At 43.7% G+C, this 18,098-nt stretch overlaps 1 protein-coding gene across 3 annotated transcripts in view; it reads right to left on the bottom strand.

Annotated features, from left to right (window-relative positions):
• Positions 1-14,689, bottom strand: part of SH2D1A (SH2 domain containing 1A) — a 58,328-nt gene extending 43,639 nt beyond the window's left edge. For 2 of the 3 annotated variants that reach the window (XM_077285111.1, XM_077285114.1), the window contains exon 1: positions 14,558-14,689. The gene's annotated coding sequence lies outside the window, so the exon portion shown is untranslated. Of the gene's footprint in view, positions 1-13,219; positions 13,731-14,557 lie in introns of all 3 variants that reach the window. The other variant, XM_077285113.1, reaches the window with a different exon arrangement.
• Positions 14,690-18,098: the final 3,409 nt, after the last annotated feature.

The following is an 18,098-nucleotide window of genomic DNA, read 5'->3' as shown; positions in this document are numbered from 1 at the left end:
TGTAACTGACAGTTCTTTAGTAAGGGCAATTACATAATTTACAAGAGTATCACTCCCTAAGGCTAGCTGTTGTGGAAAATATTGACCCAACCTTGGTGGCCCCCCAAAAAGAATCTCGAATGGTGTGAGTTTAGTGGGACCCCTTGGAGTGTTTTTGACTGAGTATAAGGCAACGGGCAAAATGTCTGTCCAAGTCTGACCTCCAGACTGGCTTTAAATATTTTATTTTTTTGAAGGTGCCATTCAATCTTTCTACTTTCCCACTGCTCTGGGGGTGATATGGAGTATGTAAACCCAAATCCGCTCCCACCAATGTCCATAGTTCCTTAGTCAGTGCTGCAGTGAACGCGGGTCCTTGGTCACTCTCAATTACCTCTGGGACCCCATATCTGCATACTACTTCAGTCTGGGAAACAGAAACCTGTGAAACCCATAAAGGCAACATGTTTCTGCTAATAACCAAGAAAAATTATCTTTCACAATTGGTGCAGAATCCAACCAGAGGAGCAGCACTTTTAGACCTAATACTATCTAATAGACCTGACAGAATAACAAATCTGCAGGTGGTCGGGCATCTAGGAAATAGCGACCACAATATTGTACAGTTTCACCAGTCTTTCACTAGGGGGACTTGTCAGGGAGTCACAAAAACACTGAACTTTAGGAAGGCAAAGTTTGACCAGCTTAGAGATGCCCTTAATCTGGTAGACTGGGACAATATCCTCAGAAATAAGAATACAGATAATAAATGGAAAATGTTTAAGAACATCCTAAATAGGCACTGTAAGCGGTTTATACCTTGTGGGAATAAAAGGAATAGAAATAGGAAAAACCCAATGTGGCTAAACAAAGAAGTAAGACAGGCAATTAACAGTAAAAAGAAAGCATTTGCACTACTAAAGCAGGATGGCACCATTGAAGCTCTAAAAAACTATAGGGAGAAAAATACTTTATCTAAAAAACTAATTAAAGCTGCCAAAAAGCAAACAGAGAAGCACATTGCTAAGGAGAGTAAAACTAATCCCAAACTGTTCTTCAACTATATCAATAGTAAAAGAATAAAAACTGAAAATGTAGGCCCCTTAAAAAATAGTGAGGAAAGAATGGTTGTAGATGACGAGGAAAAGGCTAACATATTAAACACCTTCTTCTCCACGGTATTCACGGTGGAAAATGAAATGCTAGGTGAAATCCCAAGAAACAATGAAAACCCTATATTAAGGGTCACCAATCTAACCCAAGAAGAGGTGCGAAACCGGCTAAATAAGATTAAAATAGATAAATCTCCGGGTCCGGATGGCATACACCCACGAGTACTAAGAGAACTAAGTAATGTAATAGATAAACCATTATTTCTTATTTTTAGGGACTCTATAGCGACGGCGTCTGTTCCGCAGGACTGGCGCATAGCAAATGTGGTGCCAATATTCAAAAAGGGCTCTAAAAGTGAACCTGGAAATTATAGGCCAGTAAGTCTAACCTCTACTGTTGGTAAAATATTTGAAGGGTTTCTGAAGGATGTTATTCTGGATTATCTCAATGAGAATAACTGTTTAACTCCATATCAGCATGGGTTTATGAGAAATCGCTCATGTCAAACCAATCTAATCAGTTTTTATGAAGAGGTAAGCTATAGGCTAGACCACGGTGAGTCATTGGACGTGGTATATCTCGATTTTTCCAAAGCGTTTGATACCGTGCCGCACAAGAGGTTGGTACACAAAATGAGAATGCTTGGTCTGGGGGAAAATGTGTGTAAATGGGTTAGTAACTGGCTTAGTGATAGAAAGCAGAGGGTGGTTATAAATGGTATAGTCTCTAACTGGGTCGCTGTGACCAGTGGGGTACCGCAGGGGTCGGTATTGGGACCTGTTCTCTTCAACATATTCATTAATGATCTGGTAGAAGGTTTACACAGTAAAATATTGATATTTGCAGATGATACAAAACTATGTAAAGCAGTTAATACAAGAGAAGATAGTATTCTGCTACAGATGGATCTGGATAAGTTGGAAACTTGGGCTGAAAGGTGGCAGATGAGGTTTAACAATGATAAATGTAAGGTTATACACATGGGAAGAAGGAATCAATATCACCATTACACACTGAACGGGAAACCACTGGGTAAATCTGACAGGGAGAAGGACTTGGGGATCCTAGTTAATGATAAACTTACCTGGAGCAGCCAGTGCCAGGCAGCAGCTGCCAAGGCAAACAGGATCATGGGGTGCATTAAAAGAGGTCTGGATACACATGATGAGAGCATTATACTGCATCTGTACAAATCCCTAGTTAGACCGCACATGGAGTACTGTGTCCAGTTTTGGGCACCGGTGCTCAGGAAGGATATAATGGAACTAGAGAGAGTACAAAGGAGGGCAACAAAGTTAATAAAGGGGATGGGAGAACTACAATACCCAGATAGATTAGCGAAATTAGGATTAGAAAAAAGACGACTGAGGGGCGATCTAATAACCATGTATACGTATATAAGGGGACAATACAAATATCTCGCTGAGGATCTGTTTATACCAAGGAAGGTGACGGGCACAAGGGGGCATTCTTTGCGTCTGGAGGAGAGAAGGTTTTTCCACCAACATAGAAGAGGATTCTTTACTGTTAGGGCAGTGAGAATCTGGAATTGCTTGCCTGAGGAGGTGGTGATGGCGAACTCAGTCGAGGGGTTCAAGAGAGGCCTGGATGTCTTCCTGGAGCAGAACAATATTGTATCATACAATTATTAGGTTCTGTAGAAGGATGTAGATCTGGGGATTTATTATGATGGAATATAGGAATATAGGCTGAACTGGATGGACAAATGTCTTTTTTCGGCCTTACTAACTATGTTACTATGTTCAGTCATCAGTCTCTTAACAGTCACTCTGGCAGTCATGTTTGTTACTGGATAGGCTTCGGGCCATCCTGAGAACATGTCAGTCACTACCAGTACATACTCGTACTTCCCTACTTTTGGCATTTGAATGTGATCAATCTGAATCCTCTGAAAGGGATAAAGTGGTTTAGCCAAATGTTTCTGAGTAACTTTCTGAGGTGGTGCTGGATTGCATGTTGCACACACAAGGCAGGATTTGCAATATTTTTGGGTGACAGTAGAGATTCCAGGTGCCATATAAGTCTTCCAAATTAGGTCATTCATCTGATTCTTGCCTCTGTGGGTGATACCGTGTGCCCATTCTGTCACTGAGGGGTACAGATTACAGGGTAGACAGAGCTTTTTGTTCACCCTCCAGACTCCATCTTCATCCTTTTTTAGCTCCTCCTTCTTGCCATGACTTCTTTTCATCATCTGATGTCTTGTCTTGATGTAGATGGATAATCCTCATAAGAGAGCCTTTAGTCCCTTCTTCAGTGTCTTGTGACACGTACACTGCTGCTTTCTCTTTCCCAAATGGATCCACAGCATAGGTTTTTGGTGTTTTGTCAGCAAAAAAGTTCCCCCTTGCTTCTGGAGAATCCAATCTCCCGTGAGCTTTGATCTTGATCACTGCAACCTCCAAAGGTAGATCTAGAGTGGCCACAAGTTCTTGCACGGTAGCAACATGTTTTACAGGCGTTCCACTGGACGTTAGGTATCCTCTGGCTGCCAGATGCTGCAGAAGTCATGAGCCACTCCGAAAGCGTATCTTGAATATGTATGGATGTTAACCACCTTCTCCGTCGCTTCCTGACAAGCCAACATCAAAGCTTTAAGTTCCGCTTCTTGTGCAGACATGTGCGGTGGTAGCGATCCAGCTGAGATGACCTGGTCATGTGTAACCATGGCATATCCCGTATGGAATCATCCTGTTTCATCTGCAAATCTGGAACCATCAGTGAAGAACGTCAGGTCAGCATGTGGGAGTGGGTCTTCAGACACATTTTTCTTGGAGGCTGCTTCTTTCTGCATTTGTTCGAGACAGTCATGATCCTCTGAGTGTGTAGAGGCATCTTCTCCGAGAGCATCAGTATCATCATCCACATCCCCCCTGGAAAGAGGAAGCAGCGTGGACGGGTTGAGGATGCTGCAGCGGACAAGAGTGACATTATCCGGAACCAAGAGCGAACATTGGAGTCTCCTATGACGCTGCACCAACAGATGTTTAGGTTGCAAGAATAGCAATTATGTCGTGTGGAGCCATTAAGAGAACTGGATGTCCTCAGATGATATCAGAATTTGGGATTCCAAGAGCTGGTGCAGACTGTATGGCCTGTTTAAGAGCGTAGAAAGCTTCCACGGATTTGGTACATAGTGGAAACGCTGACGTCTTGAGGTCATCGTACAATGGCTGCATCAGCTTGTAGGCATCTGGAATCCATTGGCGACAATAAGTGATAGGTCAGCCAGCTCATCTGAGGCCCATGTCTTAGGTTCTTGGCAGAACTCAACACCAGAGTCCCATATCTTGTCACTGGCAAACGAGTCATCATTGAACACGATGTCCATAACAGGCCAATATGCATCGCCTGCTTTAAGATTTGCCAGGGAAATGAGATCTTGCCACTTGGCTGGCTAAGTACTTTGGACTTGAAGCATGCTTCTGTAGAAAGGCATCGGCTGTTTTTCTGGATCTGGAAGTTGATTCAACAGAGTAGCAGCTTGCTGGGGTGTAAACTTGACATAGAGGGTGGGCTCCTCAGACATGAGCATTGGCACTGTTGGTGGTGGCACCTGAGGCGGGAGTAGAGATGGCACCAGGAGTACAGATGTAATCACTTGTGTATGAGGAGCAGGAGGAGGTAACAGTCTTGGAATGAGGGGCTCTATTTGGGCAGCTCCAGTATCATGGTGTGGGATCCAGGTGACACAGGCACTCTTAAAAGCTTTAACAGTCCTGTCCTCATTAATGCGAGTTATTGCTGTACGAAGTTGTTGAGCACTAACGTCTGGATGAATAGGGTCAACAGTAGGGGTCACAGCGTGTATGATCATTCTACACAGGAGATTGCCAGCTTTAGTCACCGCTATGTCCCCAACAGCTATCTGAACACGTGACTCAACAATGATTTGACTGTCAGCTTGAATAGTCGCCCCTCCTGCTTCCACTATAGCTCTAGCTACACCTCCATTGTGCTCTAACCGAGAATTGGTAGCATTAACAATAGCATCTGTCTCCATTGTTGTTATGTCACCCTTTCCCACCACTAACAAGGGTCCCTCAGGAAGTTCTTTTTCAAAAATAGGTTGCCAACATTCCCTCCCCTTTGTGCTTCCTGTGCTATTGGTATCCTCCTTCCAGATTGAGCCCCCCCTTTATACAGTCGCCGTCCCATACAGGTGTGCGCTTGGCTGCGAGACAGCCTGTGAGGTACCGGGTACAGGGTTAGGTAGACTGTGTGAGACTGCTGTTGTAGTTTAAGCATTGGGAGGAGAGGCCGTTGCTTGGAGCATCTCATGTGGGTGTGCAGCTAAATTGGCAGTGGAAGTGACAGTAGAAAGGGTCGGTGCCGGGGACAATCCAGGTGGGAGTATTGCTGGATTCACAACAGAAGTGATAGGGGAAAGGGTCGGTGCCCCATTGGAAACCACTGGGACGGGAAACATGGGTAAAGCCTGTTCACTTCCCGAAGGAATATAGTATTGGCCATCAGTGGTCATTACTGGGTAACAAGGATTTGGTGATGCGGTGTGTAGCCTGCTATGATCCGGTGGTAGGATCACCAAACTGACCTGATAGGTAAACCTGAATAGTAGGACAAGCTCCGGGAATGTGGAACTATACCGACCGCAATCCTGATTCTATCCACACACACTAAAGGCAGCCGTGGAGCGTTACCTAAAAACCTAGTCGCCTCTTCACAGCCTGAGAAACTAGCTACCCCTAGAGAGAAAGCAAAGCCTCACTTGCCTCAGAGAAATAACCCCAAAGTTTAGACAGCCCCCCACAAATAATAACGGTGAGTTAAGGGGAAAATACAAACGTAGGAATGAAAAACAGGTTTAAGCAAATGAGGCCCGCTAACACTAAATAGACAGAAGATAGCAGGGATCTGTGCGGTCGGTACAAAAACTATCAAAAACTATCCACGCAGAAAGTACAAGAACCCCCACACCGACTCACGATGTGAGGGGCGCACTTCTGCTCCCCAGAGCTACCAGCAAGCGAAAAATCACATATAAGCAAGCTGGACTGAACACATCATATACTGAGAAACATATTCAAGGAAACAATGAGCAAAAAGAACTAGCAAGACTTAGCTTCTCAGAAATAGACAGGTCACCAGGAAAATCTAGGAGAGGTCAGAACCAGTACTGAATACAACGACAGCAGGCAACAAATAAAGGTCCAGGTGGAGTTAAATAGGAACCAGCATAGCAGGAAATGAGGCAGCTGAGCCCAGCTCCAGACCCGCAGTATCACTAAAGGCCACCAGAGGGAACCCAGACGGAATTCACAACAGTAGCCTTAGTCTGAGATGTTCACCACCAGGAGCAGCACATTTGCCATCCACAAAATGGCTGCCATTACATTTGCCATCCACAAAATGGCTGCTGCCAGCATTAACACATTTGCCATACACAAAATGGCTGCCGTTAGCATCAACACATTTGCCATCCACAAAATGGCTGCCGTTAGAATCAACACATTTGCCATACACAAAATGGCTGCCGTTAGCATCAACACATTTGCCATCCACAAAATGGCTGCCGTTAGAATCAACACATTTGCCATCCACAAAATGGCTGCCATCAGAATTAACACATTTGCCATACACAAAATGGCCGCCGTTAGAATTAACACTTTTGCCATCCACAAAATTGCTGCCTTTAGCATCAACACATTTGCCATCCACAAAATGGCTGCCGTTAGCATCAACACATTTGCCATCCACAAAATGGCCGCTGTTAGAATTAACACTTTTGCCATCCACAAAATGGCTGCCGTTAGAATTAACACTTTTGCCATCCACAAAATGGCTGCCGTTAACATTAACACTTTTGCCATCAACAAAATGGCTGCTATTGGATTTAGCACATGGCTCATCCACGAAATGGCTGATATTACATTTAACACATTTGCCATCAACAAAATGGTTGCTATTACATTTAACACATGGCTCTGGGCCACCATTATACGGTGGTGGCCGCTCACAGGATATATTTTTGTAATACACATAAGTCAAAATTCTACCCTTTTTATTCCTTTTCTCCTCTACCCAATTTTCTCTATACAGACTTTCAGAGACTCTTTCCCATGCCCTAGCAGTAGACAACAATCCATTATCTTCTAGGATACCTTTTCTTTCTTTCAAGACAAGCTTCCACTCCAGGGGCTGCAACCTTCCCCCTTCTGGCATTCCACACAACTTCATAAGCTTTTTACATTGTTTAACATGACTCTTGCCTTCACGAGTCGCTACTAATGTGCACGGGTCTAACTTGCCATCTGAATTTGGCTTAGTGCCAATACGGCAGAACTGCATTAATTTCTCCATCTTTCTATAGATATACAGTATATATATATATCTCTCTATCAAGATAACAAACACCAAGCAAACAATAAGACGGGGGAGATGACTCAAACCTGAGATTCTAAAGGGAACTGAGTCTGCAGTACTCAGTTCCTATTCCTTCTTGTCACGTGGTCCCTGTCTGACTTCCGTGTTCCGTACTGTACAAACCAATCATTCCCTACTTTGTCAAATTGCTCCCTAACATACCAGTCCCCGTGCAGAGTCAACTCACTCGATGTCACGAGGCAAAACTATAAATTTATTTATTTGGCTCGAACTGAGTCATTTCACTCCAAGTTTTAATGAGCCGCTACACAATTTATTAGGCGCCAAACTGAGTCATTTCACTCCAAGCTTTACTGGGCCCCCCCTAGGCCAAGTCAATTCACTCAAGGTCCTAGTCCCTCTTATACAGAACTGAAAATCTTATCACAGGCGACAACCATGTACTGTACCACAGACAAAATTTTTTTTTTTTCTTACACTTGCTTGCTTTCCTTCTCTAAAAAACTTGCTTTTCCAGTTTTAACACTTGCTTCTCTTAACTACCAGTCATCCCCCCTCTTCACAACATGTAACAGGCAGTAGGCAACTAAAATATGTGACGGTTCTTGCAATTAAATGACCAGCAGTGGAGAGACCCTTTCTGCCATCTTACAGATACCAAGAAAACCGGACACGGTCAGGCAATCTGCACAGGATACCCCGAAGGACACAGGTAAAGACTACAGATTATAAATAATCAGCAGACTTACCGTGTTCTGTTAAGGAGGTGATCAGTCTCCAGGTTCGGGGTATTCAGTGCGTCCTGCCGTTCCACTCGCCGGTCCTCAGGGTCTCAGGGCTCTCCTCTGCTGGCCCCAGGTTGGGCGGCCAAATATGTTGGGTTGAACAATTAATAAAATGTTCAATTCTCTAGTTGCCTACTCCTGGCCTAATGGATATTGATCATGTGCACACTACAGAAATACACCAGACAGACACAGTCAGATGTATACTCTCCTTGATCAATCTGTGGCTCAGCTCCAAGAAGGACTTTTATTAGTCAAAACACAAGCTTATATATTTTCTGTAAGGGGGCTCGGTTAGCTCTAAAATGGGAGTGATTGGATGTATTTCATTGGTTAGTGGGTTGGGCAATGAGCAAGTCCATGGGCGGATCCATGAGGTCATCAGGGTGGGCGTCACTGTGGGTGGATCCATGAGGTCATCAGGGTGGGCGTCATCTTGGATACTAGCATATGGTCTGCTGATACAGGAAACGGCAGCCATCTTTAGGGTCTCATTAATCATCTTGGATACCAGCACATGGTGTACTGATACAGGAAATGGCAGCCATCTTTAGGATCTCACTTTGATCTGAGGAAACTTATGTAAGGTTAAGCAATACATGTTATGGGTTGCTTCTCTCAATTACCTTATGTCTTATGTGTTGAGGTTAATTAAGTATTTGATCTTATGGCTCTCCTCAACAGTACCCTTAGTCTATGTGCACATGTTCAGAATTTGCAGCAGAAAATTTTGCTGCAAGTCCTGATGTGTTGGCAGGAAAACCGCTGCTTAAAATGCGTTTTTTTCTATGTTTTTTACATGCGTTTTTGTGGCAGATTTTTATTCATCATTAGCATGGGTGAAATACTCTGCAAGAATGGACTTGCTGACAATGTTGGCTCTGATGGGATGATGAGGCATATTAGGGGTAGTAGCAGGGCCGGACTGGGACTAAAATTCAGCCCTGGCATTTGAAGTCACACAGGCCCACTTATCACATGGTGACTGTATAATATCTTTGTACACTTGTAGGCTACAAGAAGTGAGGGGAGTGTAACACGACTATATAACACATAATTACAGCTGTATCCAGCATTACAGCTCAGCCCCCATAGAATGTAATGCAGCCAGCCCCCATAGAATGTAATACAGCCAGCCCCCATAGACTATAATACAGCACAGCCCCATAGAATGTAATGCTGCACAGCCCCCATAGAATGTAATACAGCCAGCCCCCATAGACTATAATACAGCACAGCCCCATAGAATGTAATGCTGCACAGCCCCCATAGAATGTAATACAGCACAGCCCCCATAGAATGTAATACAGCCAGCCCCCATAGACTATAATACAGCACAGACCCATAGAATGTAATGCTGCACAGCCCCCATAGAATGTAATGCAGCACAGCCCCCATAGAATGTAATGCAGCACAGCCCCCATAGAATGTAATGCAGCACAGCCCCATAGAATGTAATACAGCCAGCCCCCATAGAATGTAATACAGCCAGCCCCCATAGAATGTAATACAGCCAGCCCCCATAGAATGTAATAGTCAGCCCCCATAGAATGTAATGCAGCACAGCCCCCATAGAATGTAATGCAGCACAGCCCCCATAGAATGTAATGCAGCCAGCCCCCATAGAATGTAATACAGCCAGCCCCCATAGACTATAATACAGCACAGCCCCATAGAATGTAATGCAGCACAGCCCCATACAATATAATGCAGCACAGGCCCATAGAATGGAATGCAGCACAGCCCCATAGAATATAATGCAGCACAGGCCCATAAAATATAATGCAGCACAGGCCCATAGAATATAATGCAGCACAGGCCCATAGAATGGAATGCAGCACAGCCCCATAGAATATAATGCAGCACAGGCCCATAGAATATAATGCAGCACAGCCCCATAGAATATAATGCAGCACAGGCCCATAGAATGGAATGCAGCACAGCCCCATAGAATATAATGCAGCACAGGCCCATAGAATATAATGCAGCACAGGCCCATAGAATGGAATGCAGCACAGGCCCATAGAATACAATGCAGCACAGGCCCATAGAATACAATGCAGCACAGGCCCATAGAATGGAATGCAGCACAGGCCCATAGAATATAATGCAGCAGAGGCCCATAGAATGGAATGCAGCACAGGCCCATAGAATATAATGCAGCAGAGGCCCATAGAATGGAATGCAGCACAGGCCCATAGAATATAATGCAGCACAGGCCCATAGAATGGAATGCAGCACAGGCCCATAGAATATAATGCAGCACAGGCCCATAGAATACAATGCAGCACAGGCCCATAGAATATAATGCAGCACAGGCCCATAGAATATAATGCAGCACAGGCCCATAGAATATAATGCAGCAGAGGCCCATAGAATGGAATGCAGCACAGGCCCATAGAATATAATGCAGCAGAGGCCCATAGAATGGAATGCAGCACAGGCCCATAGAATGGAATGCAGCACAGGCCCATAGAATACAATGCAGCACAGGCCCATAGAATGGAATGCAGCACAGGCCCATAGAATATAATGCAGCAGAGGCCCATAGAATGGAATGCAGCACAGCCCCCCCCCCAATAGCTCCACAATCCAGTCATCACTAATTGATAAATAAAAAAAAAAAAACACTCTACTCACCTTTCCTCCTGCCCCGCGCTGCTCTGGCTCTGGTCTCAGCAGTCACAGTCTGCCCGCCCGGTCACACAGCAGGTGCGCGATGATATGACGTCATCGCGCACCTGCAGTGTCAGCGGCAGGCAGAGCGGGGAATGATGGGAGAGGAAGCGTCAGCAGACGCTCTCTCCTCCATCATTGCATTCAACTGTACCGGCGTCTATGACGCCGGTATAGTTGAATGCGGGGCCGGGAGTGCGCCGACAGCGGGGAGAGTGTGCCGACAGCGGCACACTCGAGCGGCCCACTACTGCCACCGGCCCTTCTGGCATTTGCCAGAACTGCCCGATGGCCAGTCTGGCCCTGGATAGTAGTCCTTTGGCTCTGGCTGACGGGATGATGTGTGATATTAGGGGTAGTAATCTGGTTGCTCTGACAGAATGATGTGGGATATTAGGGTAGTAATCCAGTGGCACTGGCTGACAGGATGATGTGGGATATTAGGGGTAATAATCCAGTGGCTCTGGCTGATGGGATGATGTGGGATATTAGGGGCAGTAGTCCGGTGGCTCTGACGGGATGATGTGGAATATTAGGGGTAATAATCCAGTGGCTCTGGCTGACCGAATAATGTGGAATATTAGGGTAGTAGTCCAGTGGCTCTGACGGGATGATGTGGAATATTAGGGGTAATAATCCAGTGGCTCTGGCTGATGGGATGATTGGGATATTAGGGGTAGTAGTCTGGTGGCTCTGGCTGGATGATGTGGAATATTAGGGGTAGTAGTCCAATGGCTCTGCCTGATGGGATGATGTGGGATATTAGTGGTAGTAGTCCGGTTGCTCTGGCTGATGGGATGATGTGGGGTATTAGGGGTAGTAGTCCGGTGGCTCTGGCTGATAGGATGATGTGGGATATTAGGGGTAATAATCCAGTGGCTCTGGCTGATGGGATGATTGGGATATTAGGGGTAGTAGTCTGGTGGCTCTGGCTGGATGATGTGGAATATTAGGGGTAGTAGTCCAATGGCTCTGCCTGATGGGATGATGTGGGATATTAGTGGTAGTAGTCCGGTTGCTCTGGCTGATGGGATGATGTGGGGTATTAGGGGTAGTAGTCCGGTGGCTCTGGCTGATAGGATGATGTGGGATATTAGGGGTAATAATCCAGTGGCTCTGGCTGATGGGATGATTGGGATATTTGGGGTAGTAGTCCAGTGGCTCTGGCTGATTGGGATATTAGGGGTAGTAGTCCAGTGGCTCTGGCTGACGGGATGATGTGGGATATTAGAGGTAGTAGTCCGGTGGCTCTAGCTGATGGGATGATTGGGATATTAGGGATAGGAGTCTGGTGGCTCTGGCTGGATGATGTGGGATATTAGGGGTAGTAGTCCAGTGGCTCTGACGGGATGATGTGGGATATTAGGGGTGGTAATCCAGTGGCTCTGATGGGATGATGTGGGATATTAGGGGTAGCAGTCCAGTGGCTCTGGCTGACCGAATGATGTGGGATATTAGGGGTAGTAGTCCGGTGGCTCTGGCTGATGGGATGATTGGGATATTAGGGGTAGTAGTCATGTGGCTCTGGCTGACGGGATGATGTGGGATATTAGGGGTAGTAGTCCGGTGGCTCTGGCTGATGGACTGATGTGGGGTATTAGGGGTAGTAATCCGGTGGCTCTGACGGGATGATGTGGGATATTAGGGGTAGTAGTCCGGTGGCTCTGGCTGATGGGATGATTGGGATATTAGGGGTAGTAGTCCAGTGGCTCTAGCTGATGGGATGATGTGGGATATTGGGGGTAGTAATCCGGTGGCTCTGACGGTATTATGTGGGATATTATGGGTAGTAGTCTGGTGGCTCTGGCTGAGTGGATGATGTAGGAAATCTGTTCATCTTTGCACCGGAAGGAAAAACCAAAAATGTTGTGTACCAAAAGGCTCTTGAATGAGTTCAAAATAAAATACTATCAATATTTGGGTAATCATTTAGATAATTTGTGTTGTAAATCTGCAGTGTTGAATATATGATGTGAAATGTTTTTCTGTGCAATATAATCATTATAATTTCTTATAACTAACCACAGTTTGTTACTATGCCCAGGCAACAGCTAGCTAATTTACATTTATTGGGCCGTCGAGATTATAGTTTATGGGGGGCACAGAACTGCTTATCAGTTTATATTTGGAATGGTGCTTGGCAAATAGTATATCATTGCTGAGGTACATATACTTGTATTCAGAAGCGCAGTGTGGGGGATTTTTTACTGAGGAGCCAAATCCATGTATATGACTTTGTTATTTTAGGGCTGCGGTGGTCATTGTGACATGACGAAAAAACAAAAAATGGTTCTAATTACCATAGGTGAGATTTCAGCAGTCACTAGATGTACATAGTATTCTGTATCTATACTGTATGGCTCGCAGTAAATATGTCATTTGTGTGAAACGTCCGTGCAGAGATATATCTAGGCTTTCCGGCACCTAGGGCAAGAATGTAGTAAAAAAATGTTATGGTTCTTAGAAGAGGCAAAATAAAAAAAAATGAACAAAATGAAAAAAAAAAGATAAAAAAAAGTCCAGTCCGTAACGAGTTAATGTAAGGCCAACTTCCATTTACAAAGGTACAGTTTATTTTACATTGTTAATGAACAAATTAACTTACTATTGTACAAATAATCCCTTTTCAGCGCCCCTCTCCTGGTCCCATTTACTCCATTTCCTTGTTCGTTCCAAAGCACAGCATCCCCTGAATTTGATGGGATTCAGGCTGTATTCACAGATCCATGGGAAATAGAAGATCAGGATATGTGCTGAGTCTCACATTCAAATGCATAATTTTCATGGGTGTGTGAACAGATCCATGAAACTCTGCGGGTACGAGAAAAAAATCGGGCAGCACACGGACTTGTCACATGGATATGTAAATGCAGTCTTACTGATTGTGTCCTCCTACCCTATAAAAAGGGGGTGTTAAACCAAGACAAAACCCTTTAAAATCTGAACTGACACCATCAGGGTCTGCATTGGTGTAGTTTGCAATCCCTTCTGGAAAGGTGTGAAATCTTGTTCAGTTTTATAGTATATTAATATTGTAAAATATTGCTCTGAAAAAATGCATTTTATTAGGAAAGAGGGTGTTAGCCTCACCTGGATTTCCTGATGATAAGAAGTTATTTTGAATGTTACCTCATTTTGTCCAATTTATTGGATTGAATGACTAGTTGCTCCTCATCTGAAAAGTGTTTGAATGTACAAATTCTTATGCAGTGATACTTCCCAGGGCTGATGCAGATATCCGTGGATTTCAGTCCAATCTCGGACTGGGACTGGCCGTGGCTCTCCTGATCCGAGCATGATAGCTTCATATATTTCTATGATGCTGTTATGTTGTGATTGTGAGACCCCCAGCCAGTCCATGCATTGCGATCTAAGATCGGACCAAAATCCATGGATTACCCCATGAGACCTATGACCCTCTTGTATCTACTAAAAAGACAATGTTCCTGATGATATTGTAGGAGAACAGAGACCCATGCAACAGCACCGAAATCGTCCTTGTGTGGGTGTCCGAGATGAGAGTGATGAACATTTCTGTATAGGTGCTATATATGCAATATCATTACTCTGCAAAAATAATAATTGCATTGATTTATCTCCCCAAGTCTTTAACAACACAGCTGTAATTTCAGTCTTACCTTATTCTCCAAGAAGCAGGCGTTTATTTCTGACAATTTTCTGAGCACAGGAAATCTCACTGCCAGTGCAGCAATTTACTGTGGTTCTTTACTGTGTTGACCAGAAATATCACGCACACAGAAAACAAAAGAGGAAACTACGAATCTTGATCAGGAAAAGTGAAGACATGACCCATAAGACAGTGGTTATTCTCAGAGAAAATTAGTTAAAAAACCCTGATAAAAAAACAAAAACAAAAAAACCTAGAACATGGTAAAACTAAATGAAAGGTAAACAGAATAATCTTGAGTCATAAATACAAAGAAAATGCTGAATTTGCTTCTCTGATTGTTTTTTTTGGTCTTTTCTAGCACTTTATTGTGTATCAGTATGTGAAGGAACATTTTTAGAGTAGTTAAAGACACAAGAACAAGTTTAGCTGCATTTGTTCTATTAAAGACAACTTTGGTTGTGCTGCCCACAAGGCCAGATGTGGAGCCGCTGGGATCACTCCATGCTTTTCTGTTCTTAAGGTAGCTTCTAGCAGGAACAGTATTTAACACATTGATATATTACAAGATATTCGCATGTAACAACAATCTACATTAGCATAGATCTCCTTTATTTTGTTACTGAAAATGTGCTAAAAGAAAAAAAAAAGTTTTGGTACTGTGTTAGTCAGTTGAAAAAGATTGATTGCTCTCAGAGGAAGAAATAAAATTAGCTTATAGATATGATACCTTTTTTAAGGCTAACAAAACTAAAATAAGTGATGTGTGTAATAAAATAAAAGCAAAAGTAGAAAAAGCTATTACATACACTACTCAACGTTGAAACTGCAACATCAAGAAGGAAAATAAGGGGAGTTATGGAAAACACAAGATAGATAGACATTTCCAAAACTTTTCAATTTTTTTCAGTGTGAAGTATGAGTGCCATGCTTAGAAATACTCACAATTACACAACTAGGCTACTATCAATGAGATTATTAATGGTTGTCTGAGAAATGTTCTGCCCCAATGAATGCACTTTAGCATCGATATCATCAAGATCCGCTGCTGGCAGCTCCTTTTGCAATTGTTGACCAATGATGTTGCAGATGTGCTAAATGCAAGACAAGTCCAGAGACACTATAGGCCATGGTAGAACATTTGGGCCTAGAAGGCTGCTCACAGTAGCATGAGCAACATAGGACTTGGCGTTATGTTGAAAACTGTTCTTTGGACACTTTGAAGAAATGGTTGTACCAATGGTTCCACAACCAAATAAATGTAACGCCGAGCTGTTAGTGTACATGGAATGAAGACTAGGACGGTCCCGTTATTGTATGTTATGCCATCCCACACCATAATCCCAGGAGTAGGACTGATGTCCTGTTGCCTCTTGAAGGCCTCTTCACTGCATTGTCCATGTGGTTTTGCCAGATTCAAAGAATGATGGACCGTGATCCATTCTATGCTGTAATTGAATGCCACGTATCAAGCCTAAAATGCAGGGCCTACACAAATGATCATTAGGCATTTGTACCACATTTTTCTAGAAGCCAGACATACAGCTATAGGTGTTCTTCAACCTCACACAAACCCTATTATAGTGCAGAGCAAGACAGCAAAGCAGGCTGTAATGGAGGTATATCCTTTTTAGCAATGAGTCCATCTTTTGGTTTGGATGCAATGATAATTGGACATAGTTCTGTAAACCACGTGAAGAGGCCTTCAGAAGTGAAGTTGAAAATTTTCCAGGAGCCATGCCAGGCTGCATAATGATCATGCTAGAGTGAGCAGACTGCATAGTCTAAATGTCTTATCATGGCCTGCAGCATCTCATGTCTTGTCTCCCATAAAACAGCTCCGGGACTCCATTAGTCAACAATTGCCTGGTGCAAAACGTGCGTTGGGGTGAGGTGGAACGCTGTGCTGTCTGCAGGTAGATATTATTATGGTAATTGATTACGTACATTGGCACCGTTTGTATATTATGGGCATGCTTGGGCAGCTAAGATGTACTGAAATAAATATGTCATTATGATATTACTACCTTGCAATTGGTATAACCTAATGATGTACTGCGCTTAGCCTCCACCTTATGTTAGGGTGCTTGGGCATTTTATGCATTTTATAAAAGTTTTCCAATAAAAGCCTTAATTAATGTTACTCTGGATCTCTTCATGGTAGTTACCCCTTTGGGTGACCATTGGTGTTAACAATTGCAAAGGCAGCTGTGCAGCGAATCTTGATAATTTACCCAAGTGCATTCAATGTGGCAGAACTTTCCTCAGGGTATGTCCACACGTTCAGTATTAGGCAGCGCTTTGGACGCAGCACATGTCCACTGCGTCCAAAGCGCTGCTGGCTTTTGAACGCAGGTAATTCCACATGTGTTCCTTGGACCGTGCGGAATCACCTCGTCCAATACGTTGTACTGGGGAAATTTATCATGCGGAGACTCGCGTCTTTATTGCTTTTGACTATTGGTTTATACTGGGGGTGTCTTATAGATGCCTCTCCATTACTAACTCCTGGGCTTAATGTCAGCAAACATAGAACAGCTGGCATCAACCCAAAAACTGGAAGAGCTGGATAAAGTGCCAGAATTGGCGCATCTAATGGATACATCTTCTCTGGGGCAGCTGCAAGCTGCTATTTTAGGCTGGGGAGAGCCAATATCCATGGCCCTTTCCCATTCTGAGACTACCAGCCCGCAGCTGACCATTTTAGCTTGGCTGGACATCAAAAATGGGGGGACCCCATGCCGTTTTTTTATTATTATTATTTATTTAAATAATTTTTTAAAAAGTAGTGTGGACCCCTCTATTTTTGATAACCATCAAAGATAAAGCTGACAGCTGGGGGCTGCAACCCACAGCCATCGGTTTTGCCTGCTCTGGTTATCAAAAAATAGACAAGACCAAGAGAACACAGTAAAGCATGTTGATTTTAAGCTTTATTCAGACTGCCAAACCAGAACAGTAATACGGACATCCGAGAGAAGTCCGTATTCAGGTACGCCCATCTCTAGTCATGATAGCTGTAAATTAGGTAGCTTTCTATTAATGACAGGTGTGGAAGAATTATAAATATGCTGTGCACCTTGCACACTGGTGTGACTAATACTTTATTGTATGACTGTACACTTTTATAGCGAGAAAGATTGAGATAACCGTCAGAAAGTAAGCAGAAATATAGGCAAATTAATGACACAGAAAGGAAGTTAGAACAATGTACTACTCTAAGCAAAAACTTCAAAGAAGAGCTTTAACTGACAAATAAAGAGATTGAGATTCACTTTGATAAGATGAAACAGCAAAAATATAAGTGGGTCGGGAGAATTAGATAATTAGAATTTACCTTACTGTAAATGGTGAGCGCAAAACAACACAAGATTAAATGTTTACAGCTCACATGATTCAAACAACCTGAAAAGTTTCAGGCTGTGCCTCTATGTAATTGGTGCATATTATCGCCCATGTTATTGATTTGAAAATGACTGGTAACAGCCTGGCTGACATTGCCAGGAATATGCACCTCAGGATAGGTGGAGTCCTTAATGCCATAAATACTG

Source organism: Ranitomeya variabilis, chromosome 2 (assembly GCF_051348905.1).
Source record: "Ranitomeya variabilis isolate aRanVar5 chromosome 2, aRanVar5.hap1, whole genome shotgun sequence".
Lineage (NCBI taxonomy): Eukaryota > Metazoa > Chordata > Amphibia > Anura > Dendrobatidae > Ranitomeya > Ranitomeya variabilis.
The sequence above is the reverse complement of the archived record's forward strand: the minus strand, read 5'-3'. Positions and strand labels throughout refer to the sequence as shown.